This window comes from Sebastes fasciatus, chromosome 18 (genome assembly GCF_043250625.1).
Source record: "Sebastes fasciatus isolate fSebFas1 chromosome 18, fSebFas1.pri, whole genome shotgun sequence".
NCBI classification, from domain to species: domain Eukaryota; kingdom Metazoa; phylum Chordata; class Actinopteri; order Perciformes; family Sebastidae; genus Sebastes; species Sebastes fasciatus.
Genome location: NC_133812.1, coordinates 4,544,568 through 4,571,650, shown reverse-complemented (window position 1 = coordinate 4,571,650; position 27,083 = coordinate 4,544,568). Strand labels below are relative to the sequence as shown.

Genomic DNA, 27,083 nt, shown 5'->3' with positions numbered 1-27,083 from the left:
CATCACCTCCGAATTCAGCGTGACATGACATTGAGTGGTCTATTTACGTGGTTTCATCCACATTTCACATCTGCGATTTACCAGAGCCAACACAACCAAAATGTGTCGCTGTCCTTCAACTTCAATCATTCCCTGTATATCTCTGTATATTTCCCGTATACACTGGAACAGCGCCCCCTGCCCGTTGACGTGCCAAAAACAGGGATGAAGCAGTCCTCGTTAGTATAGTGGACAGTATCTCCGCCTGTCACGCGGAAGACCAGCTGCTGATTATTCAACAAGAAAGACAAAAGTTGTAAAGCAGCAGCAGTTGTTACTTCACAGCAGAATGGAGAATTCCCAATTAGCAGCCACTCAGCACGCAATGTGATATTCCTACCATATGTTGGTTTCCGGGAGGCTGCGGAGAAGGACTTTCTTTTGGCATCATGGAAGTTCTGGCAAACCGTTAGACGACTCAAGAAGGGAGAGCAGGTTTTGGCTCAGACTGTGTTCAGCAGGGGAGCAGAACTGCTGACCCTGACTGAGGATATTATCGAGCGGCGGAAAGAGCATTTTGAAGAGCTCCTGAGCCCGACCAACACATCCTCCGTGGAGGAGGCAGAGTTTGAGGACTTGGGGGAAGCGTCACCCATATCCCTGGCAGAGGTGTGTGAGGTAGTTAAGAAGCTCTTCAGCGGTAAGGTGCCAGGTGTGGATGAGATTCGCTCTGAGATGCTTAAGGCTTTGCACATTGTTTGGCTGTCTTGACCGACACGCCTCTTCAGTTTCGCATGGAGGTCCGGGACAGTGCCTGTGGGATGGCAGAACGGGGCCGTGATTCACATTTGTAAGAAGGGAGACCGGAGGGTGTGCTCCAATCATGAAGGTATCGCACTGCTCAGCCTCTCTGGGAAGGGTGCTGGAAAGGTGGCGCTAGCCTCAGATCAAGAAGGAGCAGAGCGGATTCCGTCCTGGTCATGGAACAGTGGACCACCTCTTTATCCTTGTATGGTTGAACAGAAACCCCCACGTCAATGCTGAAAGGTGTAAACTCTGAATTCAGCGTGGCATGACATTGAATAGTCTATTTACGCGGTTGTATCCAAATTTCACATCCGCGGTCGACCAGAGCAAACGCAACCAGAATGTCTCACTGTCCTTCAACTTCAATGATTCCCCGTGTATCTATATATTCCCTGAAGGAAGGAAGCCAAACACGATTTCAAGTAGTGTTACTTATTACCCGGTGTACTGGGAATACAACTCGGCAGACTTGGACTGTGAAAGAGTAAGGATGAACAAAGGAATGTGTTTCCGCCCAGTTTCGAACTGGGGACCTTTCGCGTGTGAGGCGAACGTGATAACCGCTACACTACGGAAACCGATGAAAAGGCCCTTTTACGCATCTGGGCGCGTTAATGCACCTGCATACTTCACCGCAAACATTTCAAATGCCAGACGTCATGTTAGCTTTTGACTTGGAGATATCAGATGATAAATTCTAAACCGGATTCAGTCACAGCTGCTGTGTCATGGATTTGAGTGACAGTAAATGCAGTAGGCACGCTAACCATAAATGTCTATTTTATTAGAAACAGTCCTTCATCATGAATCTAGTCATTTGTTGAAAAGGGTTTATTGTAGCCTGGTTTCAGTCCTCCCATTATCAGCATGAAAACAACATTCACAAAAGAGAAAAAGATTTGAGCCACTGAGGTACAGAAACCCCCAAGTCAATGCTGAAAGGCATCACCTCCGAATTCAGCGTGACATGACATTGAGTGGTCTATTTACGTGGTTTCATCCACATTTCACATCTGCGATTTACCAGAGCCAACACAACCAAAATGTGTCGCTGTCCTTCAACTTCAATCATTCCCTGTATATCTCTGTATATTTCCCGTATACACTGGAACAGCGCCCCCTGCCCGTTGACGTGCCAAAAACAGGGATGAAGCAGTCCTCGTTAGTATAGTGGACAGTATCTCCGCCTGTCACGCGGAAGACCAGCTGCTGATTATTCAACAAGAAAGACAAAAGTTGTAAAGCAGCAGCAGTTGTTACTTCACAGCAGAATGGAGAATTCCCAATTAGCAGCCACTCAGCACGCAATGTGATATTCCTACCATATGTTGGTTTCCGGGAGGCTGCGGAGAAGGACTTTCTTTTGGCATCATGGAAGTTCTGGCAAACCGTTAGACGACTCAAGAAGGGAGAGCAGGTTTTGGCTCAGACTGTGTTCAGCAGGGGAGCAGAACTGCTGACCCTGACTGAGGATATTATCGAGCGGCGGAAAGAGCATTTTGAAGAGCTCCTGAGCCCGACCAACACATCCTCCGTGGAGGAGGCAGAGTTTGAGGACTTGGGGGAAGCGTCACCCATATCCCTGGCAGAGGTGTGTGAGGTAGTTAAGAAGCTCTTCAGCGGTAAGGTGCCAGGTGTGGATGAGATTCGCTCTGAGATGCTTAAGGCTTTGCACATTGTTTGGCTGTCTTGACCGACACGCCTCTTCAGTTTCGCATGGAGGTCCGGGACAGTGCCTGTGGGATGGCAGAACGGGGCCGTGATTCACATTTGTAAAAAGGGAGACCGGAGGGTGTGCTCCAATCATGAAGGTATCGCACTGCTCAGCCTCTCTGGGAAGGGTGCTGGAAAGGTGGCGCTAGCCTCAGATCAAGAAGGAGCAGAGCGGATTCCGTCCTGGTCATGGAACAGTGGACCACCTCTTTATCCTTGTATGGTTGAACAGAAACCCCCACGTCAATGCTGAAAGGTGTAAACTCTGAATTCAGCGTGGCATGACATTGAATAGTCTATTTACGCGGTTGTATCCAAATTTCACATCCGCGGTCGACCAGAGCAAACGCAACCAGAATGTCTCACTGTCCTTCAACTTCAATGATTCCCCGTGTATCTATATATTCCCTGAAGGAAGGAAGCCAAACACGATTTCAAGTAGTGTTACTTATTACCCGGTGTACTGGGAATACAACTCGGCAGACTTGGACTGTGAAAGAGTAAGGATGAACAAAGGAATGTGTTTCCGCCCAGTTTCGAACTGGGGACCTTTCGCGTGTGAGGCGAACGTGATAACCGCTACACTACGGAAACCGATGAAAAGGCCCTTTTACGCATCTGGGCGCGTTAATGCACCTGCATACTTCACCGCAAACATTTCAAATGCCAGACGTCATGTTAGCTTTTGACTTGGAGATATCAGATGATAAATTCTAAACCGGATTCAGTCACAGCTGCTGTGTCATGGATTTGAGTGACAGTAAATGCAGTAGGCACGCTAACCATAAATGTCTATTTTATTAGAAACAGTCCTTCATCATGAATCTAGTCATTTGTTGAAAAGGGTTTATTGTAGCCTGGTTTCAGTCCTCCCATTATCAGCATGAAAACAACATTCACAAAAGAGAAAAAGATTTGAGCCACTGAGGTACAGAAACCCCCAAGTCAATGCTGAAAGGCATCACCTCCGAATTCAGCGTGACATGACATTGAGTGGTCTATTTACGTGGTTTCATCCACATTTCACATCTGCGATTTACCAGAGCCAACACAACCAAAATGTGTCGCTGTCCTTCAACTTCAATCATTCCCTGTATATCTCTGTATATTTCCCGTATACACTGGAACAGCGCCCCCTGCCCGTTGACGTGCCAAAAACAGGGATGAAGCAGTCCTCGTTAGTATAGTGGACAGTATCTCCGCCTGTCACGCGGAAGACCAGCTGCTGATTATTCAACAAGAAAGACAAAAGTTGTAAAGCAGCAGCAGTTGTTACTTCACAGCAGAATGGAGAATTCCCAATTAGCAGCCACTCAGCACGCAATGTGATATTCCTACCATATGTTGGTTTCCGGGAGGCTGCGGAGAAGGACTTTCTTTTGGCATCATGGAAGTTCTGGCAAACCGTTAGACGACTCAAGAAGGGAGAGCAGGTTTTGGCTCAGACTGTGTTCAGCAGGGGAGCAGAACTGCTGACCCTGACTGAGGATATTATCGAGCGGCGGAAAGAGCATTTTGAAGAGCTCCTGAGCCCGACCAACACATCCTCCGTGGAGGAGGCAGAGTTTGAGGACTTGGGGGAAGCGTCACCCATATCCCTGGCAGAGGTGTGTGAGGTAGTTAAGAAGCTCTTCAGCGGTAAGGTGCCAGGTGTGGATGAGATTCGCTCTGAGATGCTTAAGGCTTTGCACATTGTTTGGCTGTCTTGACCGACACGCCTCTTCAGTTTCGCATGGAGGTCCGGGACAGTGCCTGTGGGATGGCAGAACGGGGCCGTGATTCACATTTGTAAAAAGGGAGACCGGAGGGTGTGCTCCAATCATGAAGGTATCGCACTGCTCAGCCTCTCTGGGAAGGGTGCTGGAAAGGTGGCGCTAGCCTCAGATCAAGAAGGAGCAGAGCGGATTCCGTCCTGGTCATGGAACAGTGGACCACCTCTTTATCCTTGTATGGTTGAACAGAAACCCCCACGTCAATGCTGAAAGGTGTAAACTCTGAATTCAGCGTGGCATGACATTGAATAGTCTATTTACGCGGTTGTATCCAAATTTCACATCCGCGGTCGACCAGAGCAAACGCAACCAGAATGTCTCACTGTCCTTCAACTTCAATGATTCCCCGTGTATCTATATATTCCCTGAAGGAAGGAAGCCAAACACGATTTCAAGTAGTGTTACTTATTACCCGGTGTACTGGGAATACAACTCGGCAGACTTGGACTGTGAAAGAGTAAGGATGAACAAAGGAATGTGTTTCCGCCCAGTTTCGAACTGGGGACCTTTCGCGTGTGAGGCGAACGTGATAACCGCTACACTACGGAAACCGATGAAAAGGCCCTTTTACGCATCTGGGCGCGTTAATGCACCTGCATACTTCACCGCAAACATTTCAAATGCCAGACGTCATGTTAGCTTTTGACTTGGAGATATCAGATGATAAATTCTAAACCGGATTCAGTCACAGCTGCTGTGTCATGGATTTGAGTGACAGTAAATGCAGTAGGCACGCTAACCATAAATGTCTATTTTATTAGAAACAGTCCTTCATCATGAATCTAGTCATTTGTTGAAAAGGGTTTATTGTAGCCTGGTTTCAGTCCTCCCATTATCAGCATGAAAACAACATTCACAAAAGAGAAAAAGATTTGAGCCACTGAGGTACAGAAACCCCCAAGTCAATGCTGAAAGGCATCACCTCCGAATTCAGCGTGACATGACATTGAGTGGTCTATTTACGTGGTTTCATCCACATTTCACATCTGCGATTTACCAGAGCCAACACAACCAAAATGTGTCGCTGTCCTTCAACTTCAATCATTCCCTGTATATCTCTGTATATTTCCCGTATACACTGGAACAGCGCCCCCTGCCCGTTGACGTGCCAAAAACAGGGATGAAGCAGTCCTCGTTAGTATAGTGGACAGTATCTCCGCCTGTCACGCGGAAGACCAGCTGCTGATTATTCAACAAGAAAGACAAAAGTTGTAAAGCAGCAGCAGTTGTTACTTCACAGCAGAATGGAGAATTCCCAATTAGCAGCCACTCAGCACGCAATGTGATATTCCTACCATATGTTGGTTTCCGGGAGGCTGCGGAGAAGGACTTTCTTTTGGCATCATGGAAGTTCTGGCAAACCGTTAGACGACTCAAGAAGGGAGAGCAGGTTTTGGCTGAGACTGTGTTCAGCAGGGGAGCAGAACTGCTGACCCTGACTGAGGATATTATCGAGCGGCGGAAAGAGCATTTTGAAGAGCTCCTGAGCCCGACCAACACATCCTCCGTGGAGGAGGCAGAGTTTGAGGACTTGGGGGAAGCGTCACCCATATCCCTGGCAGAGGTGTGTGAGGTAGTTAAGAAGCTCTTCAGCGGTAAGGTGCCAGGTGTGGATGAGATTCGCTCTGAGATGCTTAAGGCTTTGCACATTGTTTGGCTGTCTTGACCGACACGCCTCTTCAGTTTCGCATGGAGGTCCGGGACAGTGCCTGTGGGATGGCAGAACGGGGCCGTGATTCACATTTGTAAAAAGGGAGACCGGAGGGTGTGCTCCAATCATGAAGGTATCGCACTGCTCAGCCTCTCTGGGAAGGGTGCTGGAAAGGTGGCGCTAGCCTCAGATCAAGAAGGAGCAGAGCGGATTCCGTCCTGGTCATGGAACAGTGGACCACCTCTTTATCCTTGTATGGTTGAACAGAAACCCCCACGTCAATGCTGAAAGGTGTAAACTCTGAATTCAGCGTGGCATGACATTGAATAGTCTATTTACGCGGTTGTATCCAAATTTCACATCCGCGGTCGACCAGAGCAAACGCAACCAGAATGTCTCACTGTCCTTCAACTTCAATGATTCCCCGTGTATCTATATATTCCCTGAAGGAAGGAAGCCAAACACGATTTCAAGTAGTGTTACTTATTACCCGGTGTACTGGGAATACAACTCGGCAGACTTGGACAGTGAAAGAGTAAGGATGAACAAAGGAATGTGTTTCTGCCCAGTTTCGAACTGGGGACCTTTCGCGTGTTAGGCGAACGTGATAACCGCTACACTACGGAAACCGATGAAAAGGCCCTTTTACGCATCTGGGCGCGTTAATGCACCTGCATACTTCACCGCAAACATTTCAAATGCCAGACGTCATGTTAGCTTTTGACTTGGAGATATCAGATGATAAATTCTAAACCGGATTCAGTCACAGCTGCTGTGTCATGGATTTGAGTGACAGTAAATGCAGTAGGCACGCTAACCATAAATGTCTATTTTATTAGAAACAGTCCTTCATCATGAATCTAGTCATTTGTTGAAAAGGGTTTATTGTAGCCTGGTTTCAGTCCTCCCATTATCAGCATGAAAACAACATTCACAAAAAAGAAAAAGATTTGAGCCACTGAGGTACAGAAACCCCCAAGTCAATGCTGAAAGGCATCACCTCCGAATTCAGCGTGACATGACATTGAGTGGTCTATTTACGTGGTTTCATCCACATTTCACATCTGCGATTTACCAGAGCCAACACAACCAAAATGTGTCGCTGTCCTTCAACTTCAATCATTCCCTGTATATCTCTGTATATTTCCCGTATACACTGGAACAGCGCCCCCTGCCCGTTGACGTGCCAAAAACAGGGATGAAGCAGTCCTCGTTAGTATAGTGGACAGTATCTCCGCCTGTCACGCGGAAGACCAGCTGCTGATTATTCAACAAGAAAGACAAAAGTTGTAAAGCAGCAGCAGTTGTTACTTCACAGCAGAATGGAGAATTCCCAATTAGCAGCCACTCAGCACGCAATGTGATATTCCTACCATATGTTGGTTTCCGGGAGGCTGCGGAGAAGGACTTTCTTTTGGCATCATGGAAGTTCTGGCAAACCGTTAGACGACTCAAGAAGGGAGAGCAGGTTTTGGCTGAGACTGTGTTCAGCAGGGGAGCAGAACTGCTGACCCTAACTGAGGATATTATCGAGCGGCGGAAAGAGCATTTTGAAGAGCTCCTGAGCCCGACCAACACATCCTCCGTGGAGGAGGCAGAGTTTGAGGACTTGGGGGAAGCGTCACCCATATCCCTGGCAGAGGTGTGTGAGGTAGTTAAGAAGCTCTTCAGCGGTAAGGTGCCAGGTGTGGATGAGATTCGCTCTGAGATGCTTAAGGCTTTGCACATTGTTTGGCTGTCTTGACCGACACGCCTCTTCAGTTTCGCATGGAGGTCCGGGACAGTGCCTGTGGGATGGCAGAACGGGGCCGTGATTCACATTTGTAAAAAGGGAGACCGGAGGGTGTGCTCCAATCATGAAGGTATCGCACTGCTCAGCCTCTCTGGGAAGGGTGCTGGAAAGGTGGCGCTAGCCTCAGATCAAGAAGGAGCAGAGCGGATTCCGTCCTGGTCATGGAACAGTGGACCACCTCTTTATCCTTGTATGGTTGAACAGAAACCCCCACGTCAATGCTGAAAGGTGTAAACTCTGAATTCAGCGTGGCATGACATTGAATAGTCTATTTACGCGGTTGTATCCAAATTTCACATCCGCGGTCGACCAGAGCAAACGCAACCAGAATGTCTCACTGTCCTTCAACTTCAATGATTCCCCGTGTATCTATATATTCCCTGAAGGAAGGAAGCCAAACACGATTTCAAGTAGTGTTACTTATTACCCGGTGTACTGGGAATACAACTCGGCAGACTTGGACAGTGAAAGAGTAAGGATGAACAAAGGAATGTGTTTCTGCCCAGTTTCGAACTGGGGACCTTTCGCGTGTTAGGCGAACGTGATAACCGCTACACTACGGAAACCGATGAAAAGGCCCTTTTACGCATCTGGGCGCGTTAATGCACCTGCATACTTCACCGCAAACATTTCAAATGCCAGACGTCATGTTAGCTTTTGACTTGGAGATATCAGATGATAAATTCTAAACCGGATTCAGTCACAGCTGCTGTGTCATGGATTTGAGTGACAGTAAATGCAGTAGGCACGCTAACCATAAATGTCTATTTTATTAGAAACAGTCCTTCATCATGAATCTAGTCATTTGTTGAAAAGGGTTTATTGTAGCCTGGTTTCAGTCCTCCCATTATCAGCATGAAAACAACATTCACAAAAAAGAAAAAGATTTGAGCCACTGAGGTACAGAAACCCCCAAGTCAATGCTGAAAGGCATCACCTCCGAATTCAGCGTGACATGACATTGAGTGGTCTATTTACGTGGTTTCATCCACATTTCACATCTGCGATTTACCAGAGCCAACACAACCAAAATGTGTCGCTGTCCTTCAACTTCAATCATTCCCTGTATATCTCTGTATATTTCCCGTATACACTGGAACAGCGCCCCCTGCCCGTTGACGTGCCAAAAACAGGGATGAAGCAGTCCTCGTTAGTATAGTGGACAGTATCTCCGCCTGTCACGCGGAAGACCAGCTGCTGATTATTCAACAAGAAAGACAAAAGTTGTAAAGCAGCAGCAGTTGTTACTTCACAGCAGAATGGAGAATTCCCAATTAGCAGCCACTCAGCACGCAATGTGATATTCCTACCATATGTTGGTTTCCGGGAGGCTGCGGAGAAGGACTTTCTTTTGGCATCATGGAAGTTCTGGCAAACCGTTAGACGACTCAAGAAGGGAGAGCAGGTTTTGGCTGAGACTGTGTTCAGCAGGGGAGCAGAACTGCTGACCCTGACTGAGGATATTATCGAGCGGCGGAAAGAGCATTTTGAAGAGCTCCTGAGCCCGACCAACACATCCTCCGTGGAGGAGGCAGAGTTTGAGGACTTGGGGGAAGCGTCACCCATATCCCTGGCAGAGGTGTGTGAGGTAGTTAAGAAGCTCTTCAGCGGTAAGGTGCCAGGTGTGGATGAGATTCGCTCTGAGATGCTTAAGGCTTTGCACATTGTTTGGCTGTCTTGACCGACACGCCTCTTCAGTTTCGCATGGAGGTCCGGGACAGTGCCTGTGGGATGGCAGAACGGGGCCGTGATTCACATTTGTAAAAAGGGAGACCGGAGGGTGTGCTCCAATCATGAAGGTATCGCACTGCTCAGCCTCTCTGGGAAGGGTGCTGGAAAGGTGGCGCTAGCCTCAGATCAAGAAGGAGCAGAGCGGATTCCGTCCTGGTCATGGAACAGTGGACCACCTCTTTATCCTTGTATGGTTGAACAGAAACCCCCACGTCAATGCTGAAAGGTGTAAACTCTGAATTCAGCGTGGCATGACATTGAATAGTCTATTTACGCGGTTGTATCCAAATTTCACATCCGCGGTCGACCAGAGCAAACGCAACCAGAATGTCTCACTGTCCTTCAACTTCAATGATTCCCCGTGTATCTATATATTCCCTGAAGGAAGGAAGCCAAACACGATTTCAAGTAGTGTTACTTATTACCCGGTGTACTGGGAATACAACTCGGCAGACTTGGACAGTGAAAGAGTAAGGATGAACAAAGGAATGTGTTTCTGCCCAGTTTCGAACTGGGGACCTTTCGCGTGTTAGGCGAACGTGATAACCGCTACACTACGGAAACCGATGAAAAGGCCCTTTTACGCATCTGGGCGCGTTAATGCACCTGCATACTTCACCGCAAACATTTCAAATGCCAGACGTCATGTTAGCTTTTGACTTGGAGATATCAGATGATAAATTCTAAACCGGATTCAGTCACAGCTGCTGTGTCATGGATTTGAGTGACAGTAAATGCAGTAGGCACGCTAACCATAAATGTCTATTTTATTAGAAACAGTCCTTCATCATGAATCTAGTCATTTGTTGAAAAGGGTTTATTGTAGCCTGGTTTCAGTCCTCCCATTATCAGCATGAAAACAACATTCACAAAAAAGAAAAAGATTTGAGCCACTGAGGTACAGAAACCCCCAAGTCAATGCTGAAAGGCATCACCTCCGAATTCAGCGTGACATGACATTGAGTGGTCTATTTACGTGGTTTCATCCACATTTCACATCTGCGATTTACCAGAGCCAACACAACCAAAATGTGTCGCTGTCCTTCAACTTCAATCATTCCCTGTATATCTCTGTATATTTCCCGTATACACTGGAACAGCGCCCCCTGCCCGTTGACGTGCCAAAAACAGGGATGAAGCAGTCCTCGTTAGTATAGTGGACAGTATCTCCGCCTGTCACGCGGAAGACCAGCTGCTGATTATTCAACAAGAAAGACAAAAGTTGTAAAGCAGCAGCAGTTGTTACTTCACAGCAGAATGGAGAATTCCCAATTAGCAGCCACTCAGCACGCAATGTGATATTCCTACCATATGTTGGTTTCCGGGAGGCTGCGGAGAAGGACTTTCTTTTGGCATCATGGAAGTTCTGGCAAACCGTTAGACGACTCAAGAAGGGAGAGCAGGTTTTGGCTGAGACTGTGTTCAGCAGGGGAGCAGAACTGCTGACCCTGACTGAGGATATTATCGAGCGGCGGAAAGAGCATTTTGAAGAGCTCCTGAGCCCGACCAACACATCCTCCGTGGAGGAGGCAGAGTTTGAGGACTTGGGGGAAGCGTCACCCATATCCCTGGCAGAGGTGTGTGAGGTAGTTAAGAAGCTCTTCAGCGGTAAGGTGCCAGGTGTGGATGAGATTCGCTCTGAGATGCTTAAGGCTTTGCACATTGTTTGGCTGTCTTGACCGACACGCCTCTTCAGTTTCGCATGGAGGTCCGGGACAGTGCCTGTGGGATGGCAGAACGGGGCCGTGATTCACATTTGTAAAAAGGGAGACCGGAGGGTGTGCTCCAATCATGAAGGTATCGCACTGCTCAGCCTCTCTGGGAAGGGTGCTGGAAAGGTGGCGCTAGCCTCAGATCAAGAAGGAGCAGAGCGGATTCCGTCCTGGTCATGGAACAGTGGACCACCTCTTTATCCTTGTATGGTTGAACAGAAACCCCCACGTCAATGCTGAAAGGTGTAAACTCTGAATTCAGCGTGGCATGACATTGAATAGTCTATTTACGCGGTTGTATCCAAATTTCACATCCGCGGTCGACCAGAGCAAACGCAACCAGAATGTCTCACTGTCCTTCAACTTCAATGATTCCCCGTGTATCTATATATTCCCTGAAGGAAGGAAGCCAAACACGATTTCAAGTAGTGTTACTTATTACCCGGTGTACTGGGAATACAACTCGGCAGACTTGGACAGTGAAAGAGTAAGGATGAACAAAGGAATGTGTTTCTGCCCAGTTTCGAACTGGGGACCTTTCGCGTGTTAGGCGAACGTGATAACCGCTACACTACGGAAACCGATGAAAAGGCCCTTTTACGCATCTGGGCGCGTTAATGCACCTGCATACTTCACCGCAAACATTTCAAATGCCAGACGTCATGTTAGCTTTTGACTTGGAGATATCAGATGATAAATTCTAAACCGGATTCAGTCACAGCTGCTGTGTCATGGATTTGAGTGACAGTAAATGCAGTAGGCACGCTAACCATAAATGTCTATTTTATTAGAAACAGTCCTTCATCATGAATCTAGTCATTTGTTGAAAAGGGTTTATTGTAGCCTGGTTTCAGTCCTCCCATTATCAGCATGAAAACAACATTCACAAAAAAGAAAAAGATTTGAGCCACTGAGGTACAGAAACCCCCAAGTCAATGCTGAAAGGCATCACCTCCGAATTCAGCGTGACATGACATTGAGTGGTCTATTTACGTGGTTTCATCCACATTTCACATCTGCGATTTACCAGAGCCAACACAACCAAAATGTGTCGCTGTCCTTCAACTTCAATCATTCCCTGTATATCTCTGTATATTTCCCGTATACACTGGAACAGCGCCCCCTGCCCGTTGACGTGCCAAAAACAGGGATGAAGCAGTCCTCGTTAGTATAGTGGACAGTATCTCCGCCTGTCACGCGGAAGACCAGCTGCTGATTATTCAACAAGAAAGACAAAAGTTGTAAAGCAGCAGCAGTTGTTACTTCACAGCAGAATGGAGAATTCCCAATTAGCAGCCACTCAGCACGCAATGTGATATTCCTACCATATGTTGGTTTCCGGGAGGCTGCGGAGAAGGACTTTCTTTTGGCATCATGGAAGTTCTGGCAAACCGTTAGACGACTCAAGAAGGGAGAGCAGGTTTTGGCTGAGACTGTGTTCAGCAGGGGAGCAGAACTGCTGACCCTGACTGAGGATATTATCGAGCGGCGGAAAGAGCATTTTGAAGAGCTCCTGAGCCCGACCAACACATCCTCCGTGGAGGAGGCAGAGTTTGAGGACTTGGGGGAAGCGTCACCCATATCCCTGGCAGAGGTGTGTGAGGTAGTTAAGAAGCTCTTCAGCGGTAAGGTGCCAGGTGTGGATGAGATTCGCTCTGAGATGCTTAAGGCTTTGCACATTGTTTGGCTGTCTTGACCGACACGCCTCTTCAGTTTTGCATGGAGGTCCGGGACAGTGCCTGTGGGATGGCAGAACGGGGCCGTGATTCACATTTGTAAAAAGGGAGACCGGAGGGTGTGCTCCAATCATGAAGGTATCGCACTGCTCAGCCTCTCTGGGAAGGGTGCTGGAAAGGTGGCGCTAGCCTCAGATCAAGAAGGAGCAGAGCGGATTCCGTCCTGGTCATGGAACAGTGGACCACCTCTTTATCCTTGTATGGTTGAACAGAAACCCCCACGTCAATGCTGAAAGGTGTAAACTCTGAATTCAGCGTGGCATGACATTGAATAGTCTATTTACGCGGTTGTATCCAAATTTCACATCCGCGGTCGACCAGAGCAAACGCAACCAGAATGTCTCACTGTCCTTCAACTTCAATGATTCCCCGTGTATCTATATATTCCCTGAAGGAAGGAAGCCAAACACGATTTCAAGTAGTGTTACTTATTACCCGGTGTACTGGGAATACAACTCGGCAGACTTGGACAGTGAAAGAGTAAGGATGAACAAAGGAATGTGTTTCTGCCCAGTTTCGAACTGGGGACCTTTCGCGTGTTAGGCGAACGTGATAACCGCTACACTACGGAAACCGATGAAAAGGCCCTTTTACGCATCTGGGCGCGTTAATGCACCTGCATACTTCACCGCAAACATTTCAAATGCCAGACGTCATGTTAGCTTTTGACTTGGAGATATCAGATGATAAATTCTAAACCGGATTCAGTCACAGCTGCTGTGTCATGGATTTGAGTGACAGTAAATGCAGTAGGCACGCTAACCATAAATGTCTATTTTATTAGAAACAGTCCTTCATCATGAATCTAGTCATTTGTTGAAAAGGGTTTATTGTAGCCTGGTTTCAGTCCTCCCATTATCAGCATGAAAACAACATTCACAAAAAAGAAAAAGATTTGAGCCACTGAGGTACAGAAACCCCCAAGTCAATGCTGAAAGGCATCACCTCCGAATTCAGCGTGACATGACATTGAGTGGTCTATTTACGTGGTTTCATCCACATTTCACATCTGCGATTTACCAGAGCCAACACAACCAAAATGTGTCGCTGTCCTTCAACTTCAATCATTCCCTGTATATCTCTGTATATTTCCCGTATACACTGGAACAGCGCCCCCTGCCCGTTGACGTGCCAAAAACAGGGATGAAGCAGTCCTCGTTAGTATAGTGGACAGTATCTCCGCCTGTCACGCGGAAGACCAGCTGCTGATTATTCAACAAGAAAGACAAAAGTTGTAAAGCAGCAGCAGTTGTTACTTCACAGCAGAATGGAGAATTCCCAATTAGCAGCCACTCAGCACGCAATGTGATATTCCTACCATATGTTGGTTTCCGGGAGGCTGCGGAGAAGGACTTTCTTTTGGCATCATGGAAGTTCTGGCAAACCGTTAGACGACTCAAGAAGGGAGAGCAGGTTTTGGCTGAGACTGTGTTCAGCAGGGGAGCAGAACTGCTGACCCTGACTGAGGATATTATCGAGCGGCGGAAAGAGCATTTTGAAGAGCTCCTGAGCCCGACCAACACATCCTCCGTGGAGGAGGCAGAGTTTGAGGACTTGGGGGAAGCGTCACCCATATCCCTGGCAGAGGTGTGTGAGGTAGTTAAGAAGCTCTTCAGCGGTAAGGTGCCAGGTGTGGATGAGATTCGCTCTGAGATGCTTAAGGCTTTGCACATTGTTTGGCTGTCTTGACCGACACGCCTCTTCAGTTTCGCATGGAGGTCCGGGACAGTGCCTGTGGGATGGCAGAACGGGGCCGTGATTCACATTTGTAAAAAGGGAGACCGGAGGGTGTGCTCCAATCATGAAGGTATCGCACTGCTCAGCCTCTCTGGGAAGGGTGCTGGAAAGGTGGCGCTAGCCTCAGATCAAGAAGGAGCAGAGCGGATTCCGTCCTGGTCATGGAACAGTGGACCACCTCTTTATCCTTGTATGGTTGAACAGAAACCCCCACGTCAATGCTGAAAGGTGTAAACTCTGAATTCAGCGTGGCATGACATTGAATAGTCTATTTACGCGGTTGTATCCAAATTTCACATCCGCGGTCGACCAGAGCAAACGCAACCAGAATGTCTCACTGTCCTTCAACTTCAATGATTCCCCGTGTATCTATATATTCCCTGAAGGAAGGAAGCCAAACACGATTTCAAGTAGTGTTACTTATTACCCGGTGTACTGGGAATACAACTCGGCAGACTTGGACAGTGAAAGAGTAAGGATGAACAAAGGAATGTGTTTCTGCCCAGTTTCGAACTGGGGACCTTTCGCGTGTTAGGCGAACGTGATAACCGCTACACTACGGAAACCGATGAAAAGGCCCTTTTACGCATCTGGGCGCGTTAATGCACCTGCATACTTCACCGCAAACATTTCAAATGCCAGACGTCATGTTAGCTTTTGACTTGGAGATATCAGATGATAAATTCTAAACCGGATTCAGTCACAGCTGCTGTGTCATGGATTTGAGTGACAGTAAATGCAGTAGGCACGCTAACCATAAATGTCTATTTTATTAGAAACAGTCCTTCATCATGAATCTAGTCATTTGTTGAAAAGGGTTTATTGTAGCCTGGTTTCAGTCCTCCCATTATCAGCATGAAAACAACATTCACAAAAAAGAAAAAGATTTGAGCCACTGAGGTACAGAAACCCCCAAGTCAATGCTGAAAGGCATCACCTCCGAATTCAGCGTGACATGACATTGAGTGGTCTATTTACGTGGTTTCATCCACATTTCACATCTGCGATTTACCAGAGCCAACACAACCAAAATGTGTCGCTGTCCTTCAACTTCAATCATTCCCTGTATATCTCTGTATATTTCCCGTATACACTGGAACAGCGCCCCCTGCCCGTTGACGTGCCAAAAACAGGGATGAAGCAGTCCTCGTTAGTATAGTGGACAGTATCTCCGCCTGTCACGCGGAAGACCAGCTGCTGATTATTCAACAAGAAAGACAAAAGTTGTAAAGCAGCAGCAGTTGTTACTTCACAGCAGAATGGAGAATTCCCAATTAGCAGCCACTCAGCACGCAATGTGATATTCCTACCATATGTTGGTTTCCGGGAGGCTGCGGAGAAGGACTTTCTTTTGGCATCATGGAAGTTCTGGCAAACCGTTAGACGACTCAAGAAGGGAGAGCAGGTTTTGGCTGAGACTGTGTTCAGCAGGGGAGCAGAACTGCTGACCCTGACTGAGGATATTATCGAGCGGCGGAAAGAGCATTTTGAAGAGCTCCTGAGCCCGACCAACACATCCTCCGTGGAGGAGGCAGAGTTTGAGGACTTGGGGGAAGCGTCACCCATATCCCTGGCAGAGGTGTGTGAGGTAGTTAAGAAGCTCTTCAGCGGTAAGGTGCCAGGTGTGGATGAGATTCGCTCTGAGATGCTTAAGGCTTTGCACATTGTTTGGCTGTCTTGACCGACACGCCTCTTCAGTTTCGCATGGAGGTCCGGGACAGTGCCTGTGGGATGGCAGAACGGGGCCGTGATTCACATTTGTAAAAAGGGAGACCGGAGGGTGTGCTCCAATCATGAAGGTATCGCACTGCTCAGCCTCTCTGGGAAGGGTGCTGGAAAGGTGGCGCTAGCCTCAGATCAAGAAGGAGCAGAGCGGATTCCGTCCTGGTCATGGAACAGTGGACCACCTCTTTATCCTTGTATGGTTGAACAGAAACCCCCACGTCAATGCTGAAAGGTGTAAACTCTGAATTCAGCGTGGCATGACATTGAATAGTCTATTTACGCGGTTGTATCCAAATTTCACATCCGCGGTCGACCAGAGCAAACGCAACCAGAATGTCTCACTGTCCTTCAACTTCAATGATTCCCCGTGTATCTATATATTCCCTGAAGGAAGGAAGCCAAACACGATTTCAAGTAGTGTTACTTATTACCCGGTGTACTGGGAATACAACTCGGCAGACTTGGACAGTGAAAGAGTAAGGATGAACAAAGGAATGTGTTTCTGCCCAGTTTCGAACTGGGGACCTTTCGCGTGTTAGGCGAACGTGATAACCGCTACACTACGGAAACCGATGAAAAGGCCCTTTTACGCATCTGGGCGCGTTAATGCACCTGCATACTTCACCGCAAACATTTCAAATGCCAGACGTCATGTTAGCTTTTGACTTGGAGATATCAGATGATAAATTCTAAACCGGATTCAGTCACAGCTGCTGTGTCATGGATTTGAGTGACAGTAAATGCAGTAGGCACGCTAACCATAAATGTCTATTTTATTAGAAACAGTCCTTCATCATGAATCTAGTCATTTGTTGAAAAGGGTTTATTGTAGCCTGGTTTCAGTCCTCCCATTATCAGCATGAAAACAACATTCACAAAAAAGAAAAAGATTTGAGCCACTGAGGTACAGAAACCCCCAAGTCAATGCTGAAAGGCATCACCTCCGAATTCAGCGTGACATGACATTGAGTGGTCTATTTACGTGGTTTCATCCACATTTCACATCTGCGATTTACCAGAGCCAACACAACCAAAATGTGTCGCTGTCCTTCAACTTCAATCATTCCCTGTATATCTCTGTATATTTCCCGTATACACTGGAACAGCGCCCCCTGCCCGTTGACGTGCCAAAAACAGGGATGAAGCAGTCCTCGTTAGTATAGTGGACAGTATCTCCGCCTGTCACGCGGAAGACCAGCTGCTGATTATTCAACAAGAAAGACAAAAGTTGTAAAGCAGCAGCAGTTGTTACTTCACAGCAGAATGGAGAATTCCCAATTAGCAGCCACTCAGCACGCAATGTGATATTCCTACCATATGTTGGTTTCCGGGAGGCTGCGGAGAAGGACTTTCTTTTGGCATCATGGAAGTTCTGGCAAACCGTTAGACGACTCAAGAAGGGAGAGCAGGTTTTGGCTGAGACTGTGTTCAGCAGGGGAGCAGAACTGCTGACCCTGACTGAGGATATTATCGAGCGGCGGAAAGAGCATTTTGAAGAGCTCCTGAGCCCGACCAACACATCCTCCGTGGAGGAGGCAGAGTTTGAGGACTTGGGGGAAGCGTCACCCATATCCCTGGCAGAGGTGTGTGAGGTAGTTAAGAAGCTCTTCAGCGGTAAGGTGCCAGGTGTGGATGAGATTCGCTCTGAGATGCTTAAGGCTTTGCACATTGTTTGGCTGTCTTGACCGACACGCCTCTTCAGTTTCGCATGGAGGTCCGGGACAGTGCCTGTGGGATGGCAGAACGGGGCCGTGATTCACATTTGTAAAAAGGGAGACCGGAGGGTGTGCTCCAATCATGAAGGTATCGCACTGCTCAGCCTCTCTGGGAAGGGTGCTGGAAAGGTGGCGCTAGCCTCAGATCAAGAAGGAGCAGAGCGGATTCCGTCCTGGTCATGGAACAGTGGACCACCTCTTTATCCTTGTATGGTTGAACAGAAACCCCCACGTCAATGCTGAAAGGTGTAAACTCTGAATTCAGCGTGGCATGACATTGAATAGTCTATTTACGCGGTTGTATCCAAATTTCACATCCGCGGTCGACCAGAGCAAACGCAACCAGAATGTCTCACTGTCCTTCAACTTCAATGATTCCCCGTGTATCTATATATTCCCTGAAGGAAGGAAGCCAAACACGATTTCAAGTAGTGTTACTTATTACCCGGTGTACTGGGAATACAACTCGGCAGACTTGGACAGTGAAAGAGTAAGGATGAACAAAGGAATGTGTTTCTGCCCAGTTTCGAACTGGGGACCTTTCGCGTGTTAGGCGAACGTGATAACCGCTACACTACGGAAACCGATGAAAAGGCCCTTTTACGCATCTGGGCGCGTTAATGCACCTGCATACTTCACCGCAAACATTTCAAATGCCAGACGTCATGTTAGCTTTTGACTTGGAGATATCAGATGATAAATTCTAAACCGGATTCAGTCACAGCTGCTGTGTCATGGATTTGAGTGACAGTAAATGCAGTAGGCACGCTAACCATAAATGTCTATTTTATTAGAAACAGTCCTTCATCATGAATCTAGTCATTTGTTGAAAAGGGTTTATTGTAGCCTGGTTTCAGTCCTCCCATTATCAGCATGAAAACAACATTCACAAAAAAGAAAAAGATTTGAGCCACTGAGGTACAGAAACCCCCAAGTCAATGCTGAAAGGCATCACCTCCGAATTCAGCGTGACATGACATTGAGTGGTCTATTTACGTGGTTTCATCCACATTTCACATCTGCGATTTACCAGAGCCAACACAACCAAAATGTGTCGCTGTCCTTCAACTTCAATCATTCCCTGTATATCTCTGTATATTTCCCGTATACACTGGAACAGCGCCCCCTGCCCGTTGACGTGCCAAAAACAGGGATGAAGCAGTCCTCGTTAGTATAGTGGACAGTATCTCCGCCTGTCACGCGGAAGACCAGCTGCTGATTATTCAACAAGAAAGACAAAAGTTGTAAAGCAGCAGCAGTTGTTACTTCACAGCAGAATGGAGAATTCCCAATTAGCAGCCACTCAGCACGCAATGTGATATTCCTACCATATGTTGGTTTCCGGGAGGCTGCGGAGAAGGACTTTCTTTTGGCATCATGGAAGTTCTGGCAAACCGTTAGACGACTCAAGAAGGGAGAGCAGGTTTTGGCTGAGACTGTGTTCAGCAGGGGAGCAGAACTGCTGACCCTGACTGAGGATATTATCGAGCGGCGGAAAGAGCATTTTGAAGAGCTCCTGAGCCCGACCAACACATCCTCCGTGGAGGAGGCAGAGTTTGAGGACTTGGGGGAAGCGTCACCCATATCCCTGGCAGAGGTGTGTGAGGTAGTTAAGAAGCTCTTCAGCGGTAAGGTGCCAGGTGTGGATGAGATTCGCTCTGAGATGCTTAAGGCTTTGCACATTGTTTGGCTGTCTTGACCGACACGCCTCTTCAGTTTCGCATGGAGGTCCGGGACAGTGCCTGTGGGATGGCAGAACGGGGCCGTGATTCACATTTGTAAAAAGGGAGACCGGAGGGTGTGCTCCAATCATGAAGGTATCGCACTGCTCAGCCTCTCTGGGAAGGGTGCTGGAAAGGTGGCGCTAGCCTCAGATCAAGAAGGAGCAGAGCGGATTCCGTCCTGGTCATGGAACAGTGGACCACCTCTTTATCCTTGTATGGTTGAACAGAAACCCCCACGTCAATGCTGAAAGGTGTAAACTCTGAATTCAGCGTGGCATGACATTGAATAGTCTATTTACGCGGTTGTATCCAAATTTCACATCCGCGGTCGACCAGAGCAAACGCAACCAGAATGTCTCACTGTCCTTCAACTTCAATGATTCCCCGTGTATCTATATATTCCCTGAAGGAAGGAAGCCAAACACGATTTCAAGTAGTGTTACTTATTACCCGGTGTACTGGGAATACAACTCGGCAGACTTGGACAGTGAAAGAGTAAGGATGAACAAAGGAATGTGTTTCTGCCCAGTTTCGAACTGGGGACCTTTCGCGTGTTAGGCGAACGTGATAACCGCTACACTACGGAAACCGATGAAAAGGCCCTTTTACGCATCTGGGCGCGTTAATGCACCTGCATACTTCACCGCAAACATTTCAAATGCCAGACGTCATGTTAGCTTTTGACTTGGAGATATCAGATGATAAATTCTAAACCGGATTCAGTCACAGCTGCTGTGTCATGGATTTGAGTGACAGTAAATGCAGTAGGCACGCTAACCATAAATGTCTATTTTATTAGAAACAGTCCTTCATCATGAATCTAGTCATTTGTTGAAAAGGGTTTATTGTAGCCTGGTTTCAGTCCTCCCATTATCAGCATGAAAACAACATTCACAAAAAAGAAAAAGATTTGAGCCACTGAGGTACAGAAACCCCCAAGTCAATGCTGAAAGGCATCACCTCCGAATTCAGCGTGACATGACATTGAGTGGTCTATTTACGTGGTTTCATCCACATTTCACATCTGCGATTTACCAGAGCCAACACAACCAAAATGTGTCGCTGTCCTTCAACTTCAATCATTCCCTGTATATCTCTGTATATTTCCCGTATACACTGGAACAGCGCCCCCTGCCCGTTGACGTGCCAAAAACAGGGATGAAGCAGTCCTCGTTAGTATAGTGGACAGTATCTCCGCCTGTCACGCGGAAGACCAGCTGCTGATTATTCAACAAGAAAGACAAAAGTTGTAAAGCAGCAGCAGTTGTTACTTCACAGCAGAATGGAGAATTCCCAATTAGCAGCCACTCAGCACGCAATGTGATATTCCTACCATATGTTGGTTTCCGGGAGGCTGCGGAGAAGGACTTTCTTTTGGCATCATGGAAGTTCTGGCAAACCGTTAGACGACTCAAGAAGGGAGAGCAGGTTTTGGCTGAGACTGTGTTCAGCAGGGGAGCAGAACTGCTGACCCTGACTGAGGATATTATCGAGCGGCGGAAAGAGCATTTTGAAGAGCTCCTGAGCCCGACCAACACATCCTCCGTGGAGGAGGCAGAGTTTGAGGACTTGGGGGAAGCGTCACCCATATCCCTGGCAGAGGTGTGTGAGGTAGTTAAGAAGCTCTTCAGCGGTAAGGTGCCAGGTGTGGATGAGATTCGCTCTGAGATGCTTAAGGCTTTGCACATTGTTTGGCTGTCTTGACCGACACGCCTCTTCAGTTTCGCATGGAGGTCCGGGACAGTGCCTGTGGGATGGCAGAACGGGGCCGTGATTCACATTTGTAAAAAGGGAGACCGGAGGGTGTGCTCCAATCATGAAGGTATCGCACTGCTCAGCCTCTCTGGGAAGGGTGCTGGAAAGGTGGCGCTAGCCTCAGATCAAGAAGGAGCAGAGCGGATTCCGTCCTGGTCATGGAACAGTGGACCACCTCTTTATCCTTGTATGGTTGAACAGAAACCCCCACGTCAATGCTGAAAGGTGTAAACTCTGAATTCAGCGTGGCATGACATTGAATAGTCTATTTACGCGGTTGTATCCAAATTTCACATCCGCGGTCGACCAGAGCAAACGCAACCAGAATGTCTCACTGTCCTTCAACTTCAATGATTCCCCGTGTATCTATATATTCCCTGAAGGAAGGAAGCCAAACACGATTTCAAGTAGTGTTACTTATTACCCGGTGTACTGGGAATACAACTCGGCAGACTTGGACAGTGAAAGAGTAAGGATGAACAAAGGAATGTGTTTCTGCCCAGTTTCGAACTGGGGACCTTTCGCGTGTTAGGCGAACGTGATAACCGCTACACTACGGAAACCGATGAAAAGGCCCTTTTACGCATCTGGGCGCGTTAATGCACCTGCATACTTCACCGCAAACATTTCAAATGCCAGACGTCATGTTAGCTTTTGACTTGGAGATATCAGATGATAAATTCTAAACCGGATTCAGTCACAGCTGCTGTGTCATGGATTTGAGTGACAGTAAATGCAGTAGGCACGCTAACCATAAATGTCTATTTTATTAGAAACAGTCCTTCATCATGAATCTAGTCATTTGTTGAAAAGGGTTTATTGTAGCCTGGTTTCAGTCCTCCCATTATCAGCATGAAAACAACATTCACAAAAAAGAAAAAGATTTGAGCCACTGAGGTACAGAAACCCCCAAGTCAATGCTGAAAGGCATCACCTCCGAATTCAGCGTGACATGACATTGAGTGGTCTATTTACGTGGTTTCATCCACATTTCACATCTGCGATTTACCAGAGCCAACACAACCAAAATGTGTCGCTGTCCTTCAACTTCAATCATTCCCTGTATATCTCTGTATATTTCCCGTATACACTGGAACAGCGCCCCCTGCCCGTTGACGTGCCAAAAACAGGGATGAAGCAGTCCTCGTTAGTATAGTGGACAGTATCTCCGCCTGTCACGCGGAAGACCAGCTGCTGATTATTCAACAAGAAAGACAAAAGTTGTAAAGCAGCAGCAGTTGTTACTTCACAGCAGAATGGAGAATTCCCAATTAGCAGCCACTCAGCACGCAATGTGATATTCCTACCATATGTTGGTTTCCGGGAGGCTGCGGAGAAGGACTTTCTTTTGGCATCATGGAAGTTCTGGCAAACCGTTAGACGACTCAAGAAGGGAGAGCAGGTTTTGGCTGAGACTGTGTTCAGCAGGGGAGCAGAACTGCTGACCCTAACTGAGGATATTATCGAGCGGCGGAAAGAGCATTTTGAAGAGCTCCTGAGCCCGACCAACACATCCTCCGTGGAGGAGGCAGAGTTTGAGGACTTGGGGGAAGCGTCACCCATATCCCTGGCAGAGGTGTGTGAGGTAGTTAAGAAGCTCTTCAGCGGTAAGGTGCCAGGTGTGGATGAGATTCGCTCTGAGATGCTTAAGGCTTTGCACATTGTTTGGCTGTCTTGACCGACACGCCTCTTCAGTTTCGCATGGAGGTCCGGGACAGTGCCTGTGGGATGGCAGAACGGGGCCGTGATTCACATTTGTAAAAAGGGAGACCGGAGGGTGTGCTCCAATCATGAAGGTATCGCACTGCTCAGCCTCTCTGGGAAGGGTGCTGGAAAGGTGGCGCTAGCCTCAGATCAAGAAGGAGCAGAGCGGATTCCGTCCTGGTCATGGAACAGTGGACCACCTCTTTATCCTTGTATGGTTGAACAGAAACCCCCACGTCAATGCTGAAAGGTGTAAACTCTGAATTCAGCGTGGCATGACATTGAATAGTCTATTTACGCGGTTGTATCCAAATTTCACATCCGCGGTCGACCAGAGCAAACGCAACCAGAATGTCTCACTGTCCTTCAACTTCAATGATTCCCCGTGTATCTATATATTCCCTGAAGGAAGGAAGCCAAACACGATTTCAAGTAGTGTTACTTATTACCCGGTGTACTGGGAATACAACTCGGCAGACTTGGACAGTGAAAGAGTAAGGATGAACAAAGGAATGTGTTTCTGCCCAGTTTCGAACTGGGGACCTTTCGCGTGTTAGGCGAACGTGATAACCGCTACACTACGGAAACCGATGAAAAGGCCCTTTTACGCATCTGGGCGCGTTAATGCACCTGCATACTTCACCGCAAACATTTCAAATGCCAGACGTCATGTTAGCTTTTGACTTGGAGATATCAGATGATAAATTCTAAACCGGATTCAGTCACAGCTGCTGTGTCATGGATTTGAGTGACAGTAAATGCAGTAGGCACGCTAACCATAAATGTCTATTTTATTAGAAACAGTCCTTCATCATGAATCTAGTCATTTGTTGAAAAGGGTTTATTGTAGCCTGGTTTCAGTCCTCCCATTATCAGCATGAAAACAACATTCACAAAAAAGAAAAAGATTTGAGCCACTGAGGTACAGAAACCCCCAAGTCAATGCTGAAAGGCATCACCTCCGAATTCAGCGTGACATGACATTGAGTGGTCTATTTACGTGGTTTCATCCACATTTCACATCTGCGATTTACCAGAGCCAACACAACCAAAATGTGTCGCTGTCCTTCAACTTCAATCATTCCCTGTATATCTCTGTATATTTCCCGTATACACTGGAACAGCGCCCCCTGCCCGTTGACGTGCCAAAAACAGGGATGAAGCAGTCCTCGTTAGTATAGTGGACAGTATCTCCGCCTGTCACGCGGAAGACCAGCTGCTGATTATTCAACAAGAAAGACAAAAGTTGTAAAGCAGCAGCAGTTGTTACTTCACAGCAGAATGGAGAATTCCCAATTAGCAGCCACTCAGCACGCAATGTGATATTCCTACCATATGTTGGTTTCCGGGAGGCTGCGGAGAAGGACTTTCTTTTGGCATCATGGAAGTTCTGGCAAACCGTTAGACGACTCAAGAAGGGAGAGCAGGTTTTGGCTCAGACTGTGTTCAGCAGGGGAGCAGAACTGCTGACCCTGACTGAGGATATTATCGAGCGGCGGAAAGAGCATTTTGAAGAGCTCCTGAGCCTGACCAACACATCCTCCGTGGAGGAGGCAGAGTTTGAGGACTTGGGGGAAGCGTCACCCATATCCCTGGCAGAGGTGTGTGAGGTAGTTAAGAAGCTCTTCAGCGGTAAGGTGCCAGGTGTGGATGAGATTCGCTCTGAGATGCTTAAGGCTTTGCACATTGTTTGGCTGTCTTGACCGACACGCCTCTTCAGTTTCGCATGGAGGTCCGGGACAGTGCCTGTGGGATGGCAGAACGGGGCCGTGATTCACATTTGTAAAAAGGGAGACCGGAGGGTGTGCTCCAATCATGAAGGTATCGCACTGCTCAGCCTCTCTGGGAAGGGTGCTGGAAAGGTGGCGCTAGCCTCAGATCAAGAAGGAGCAGAGCGGATTCCGTCCTGGTCATGGAACAGTGGACCACCTCTTTATCCTTGTATGGTTGAACAGAAACCCCCACGTCAATGCTGAAAGGTGTAAACTCTGAATTCAGCGTGGCATGACATTGAATAGTCTATTTACGCGGTTGTATCCAAATTTCACATCCGCGGTCGACCAGAGCAAACGCAACCAGAATGTCTCACTGTCCTTCAACTTCAATGATTCCCCGTGTATCTATATATTCCCTGAAGGAAGGAAGCCAAACACGATTTCAAGTAGTGTTACTTATTACCCGGTGTACTGGGAATACAACTCGGCAGACTTGGACAGTGAAAGAGTAAGGATGAACAAAGGAATGTGTTTCTGCCCAGTTTCGAACTGGGGACCTTTCGCGTGTTAGGCGAACGTGATAACCGCTACACTACGGAAACCGATGAAAAGGCCCTTTTACGCATCTGGGCGCGTTAATGCACCTGCATACTTCACCGCAAACATTTCAAATGCCAGACGTCATGTTAGCTTTTGACTTGGAGATATCAGATGATAAATTCTAAACCGGATTCAGTCACAGCTGCTGTGTCATGGATTTGAGTGACAGTAAATGCAGTAGGCACGCTAACCATAAATGTCTATTTTATTAGAAACAGTCCTTCATCATGAATCTAGTCATTTGTTGAAAAGGGTTTATTGTAGCCTGGTTTCAGTCCTCCCATTATCAGCATGAAAACAACATTCACAAAAAAGAAAAAGATTTGAGCCACTGAGGTACAGAAACCCCCAAGTCAATGCTGAAAGGCATCACCTCCGAATTCAGCGTGACATGACATTGAGTGGTCTATTTACGTGGTTTCATCCACATTTCACATCTGCGATTTACCAGAGCCAACACAACCAAAATGTGTCGCTGTCCTTCAACTTCAATCATTCCCTGTATATCTCTGTATATTTCCCGTATACACTGGAACAGCGCCCCCTGCCCGTTGACGTGCCAAAAACAGGGATGAAGCAGTCCTCGTTAGTATAGTGGACAGTATCTCCGCCTGTCACGCGGAAGACCAGCTGCTGATTATTCAACAAGAAAGACAAAAGTTGTAAAGCAGCAGCAGTTGTTACTTCACAGCAGAATGGAGAATTCCCAATTAGCAGCCACTCAGCACGCAATGTGATATTCCTACCATATGTTGGTTTCCGGGAGGCTGCGGAGAAGGACTTTCTTTTGGCATCATGGAAGTTCTGGCAAACCGTTAGACGACTCAAGAAGGGAGAGCAGGTTTTGGCTCAGACTGTGTTCAGCAGGGGAGCAGAACTGCTGACCCTGACTGAGGATATTATCGAGCGGCGGAAAGAGCATTTTGAAGAGCTCCTGAGCCCGACCAACACATCCTCCGTGGAGGAGGCAGAGTTTGAGGACTTGGGGGAAGCGTCACCCATATCCCTGGCAGAGGTGTGTGAGGTAGTTAAGAAGCTCTTCAGCGGTAAGGTGCCAGGTGTGGATGAGATTCGCTCTGAGATGCTTAAGGCTTTGCACATTGTTTGGCTGTCTTGACCGACACGCCTCTTCAGTTTCGCATGGAGGTCCGGGACAGTGCCTGTGGGATGGCAGAACGGGGCCGTGATTCACATTTGTAAAAAGGGAGACCGGAGGGTGTGCTCCAATCATGAAGGTATCGCACTGCTCAGCCTCTCTGGGAAGGGTGCTGGAAAGGTGGCGCTAGCCTCAGATCAAGAAGGAGCAGAGCGGATTCCGTCCTGGTCATGGAACAGTGGACCACCTCTTTATCCTTGTATGGTTGAACAGAAACCCCCACGTCAATGCTGAAAGGTGTAAACTCTGAATTCAGCGTGGCATGACATTGAATAGTCTATTTACGCGGTTGTATCCAAATTTCACATCCGCGGTCGACCAGAGCAAACGCAACCAGAATGTCTCACTGTCCTTCAACT

The 27,083-nt window shown here is 47.6% G+C and overlaps 1 protein-coding gene, 1 long non-coding RNA gene and 15 other non-coding genes across 18 annotated transcripts in view; 2 read left to right on the top strand and 15 right to left on the bottom strand.

Annotated features, from left to right (window-relative positions):
• Positions 1 to 27,083, top strand: part of LOC141756678 (uncharacterized) — a 254,987-nt gene that overhangs the window by 128,710 nt on the left and 99,194 nt on the right. The window lies entirely within an intron of this gene.
• LOC141756667 (delta(14)-sterol reductase TM7SF2-like) overlaps positions 1 to 27,083 on the top strand; it is a 184,247-nt gene that overhangs the window by 93,449 nt on the left and 63,715 nt on the right. The gene's annotated exons all lie outside the window — the stretch shown is intronic.
• Positions 1,292 to 1,364, bottom strand: trnav-cac (transfer RNA valine (anticodon CAC)). Its single transcript has one exon. It is a non-coding gene; the product is annotated as a tRNA-Val (tRNA).
• trnav-cac (transfer RNA valine (anticodon CAC)) lies at positions 3,021 to 3,093 on the bottom strand. The gene has a single exon. It is a non-coding gene; the product is annotated as a tRNA-Val (tRNA).
• Positions 4,750 to 4,822, bottom strand: trnav-cac (transfer RNA valine (anticodon CAC)). Its single transcript has one exon. It is a non-coding gene; the product is annotated as a tRNA-Val (tRNA).
• On the bottom strand, positions 6,479 to 6,551 carry trnav-aac (transfer RNA valine (anticodon AAC)). Its single transcript has one exon. It is a non-coding gene; the product is annotated as a tRNA-Val (tRNA).
• On the bottom strand, positions 8,208 to 8,280 carry trnav-aac (transfer RNA valine (anticodon AAC)). The gene has a single exon. It is a non-coding gene; the product is annotated as a tRNA-Val (tRNA).
• Positions 9,937 to 10,009, bottom strand: trnav-aac (transfer RNA valine (anticodon AAC)). The gene has a single exon. It is a non-coding gene; the product is annotated as a tRNA-Val (tRNA).
• trnav-aac (transfer RNA valine (anticodon AAC)) lies at positions 11,666 to 11,738 on the bottom strand. The gene has a single exon. It is a non-coding gene; the product is annotated as a tRNA-Val (tRNA).
• trnav-aac (transfer RNA valine (anticodon AAC)) lies at positions 13,395 to 13,467 on the bottom strand. Its single transcript has one exon. It is a non-coding gene; the product is annotated as a tRNA-Val (tRNA).
• Positions 15,124 to 15,196, bottom strand: trnav-aac (transfer RNA valine (anticodon AAC)). Its single transcript has one exon. It is a non-coding gene; the product is annotated as a tRNA-Val (tRNA).
• Positions 16,853 to 16,925, bottom strand: trnav-aac (transfer RNA valine (anticodon AAC)). The gene has a single exon. It is a non-coding gene; the product is annotated as a tRNA-Val (tRNA).
• Positions 18,582 to 18,654, bottom strand: trnav-aac (transfer RNA valine (anticodon AAC)). Its single transcript has one exon. It is a non-coding gene; the product is annotated as a tRNA-Val (tRNA).
• trnav-aac (transfer RNA valine (anticodon AAC)) lies at positions 20,311 to 20,383 on the bottom strand. Its single transcript has one exon. It is a non-coding gene; the product is annotated as a tRNA-Val (tRNA).
• trnav-aac (transfer RNA valine (anticodon AAC)) lies at positions 22,040 to 22,112 on the bottom strand. The gene has a single exon. It is a non-coding gene; the product is annotated as a tRNA-Val (tRNA).
• Positions 23,769 to 23,841, bottom strand: trnav-aac (transfer RNA valine (anticodon AAC)). The gene has a single exon. It is a non-coding gene; the product is annotated as a tRNA-Val (tRNA).
• trnav-aac (transfer RNA valine (anticodon AAC)) lies at positions 25,498 to 25,570 on the bottom strand. Its single transcript has one exon. It is a non-coding gene; the product is annotated as a tRNA-Val (tRNA).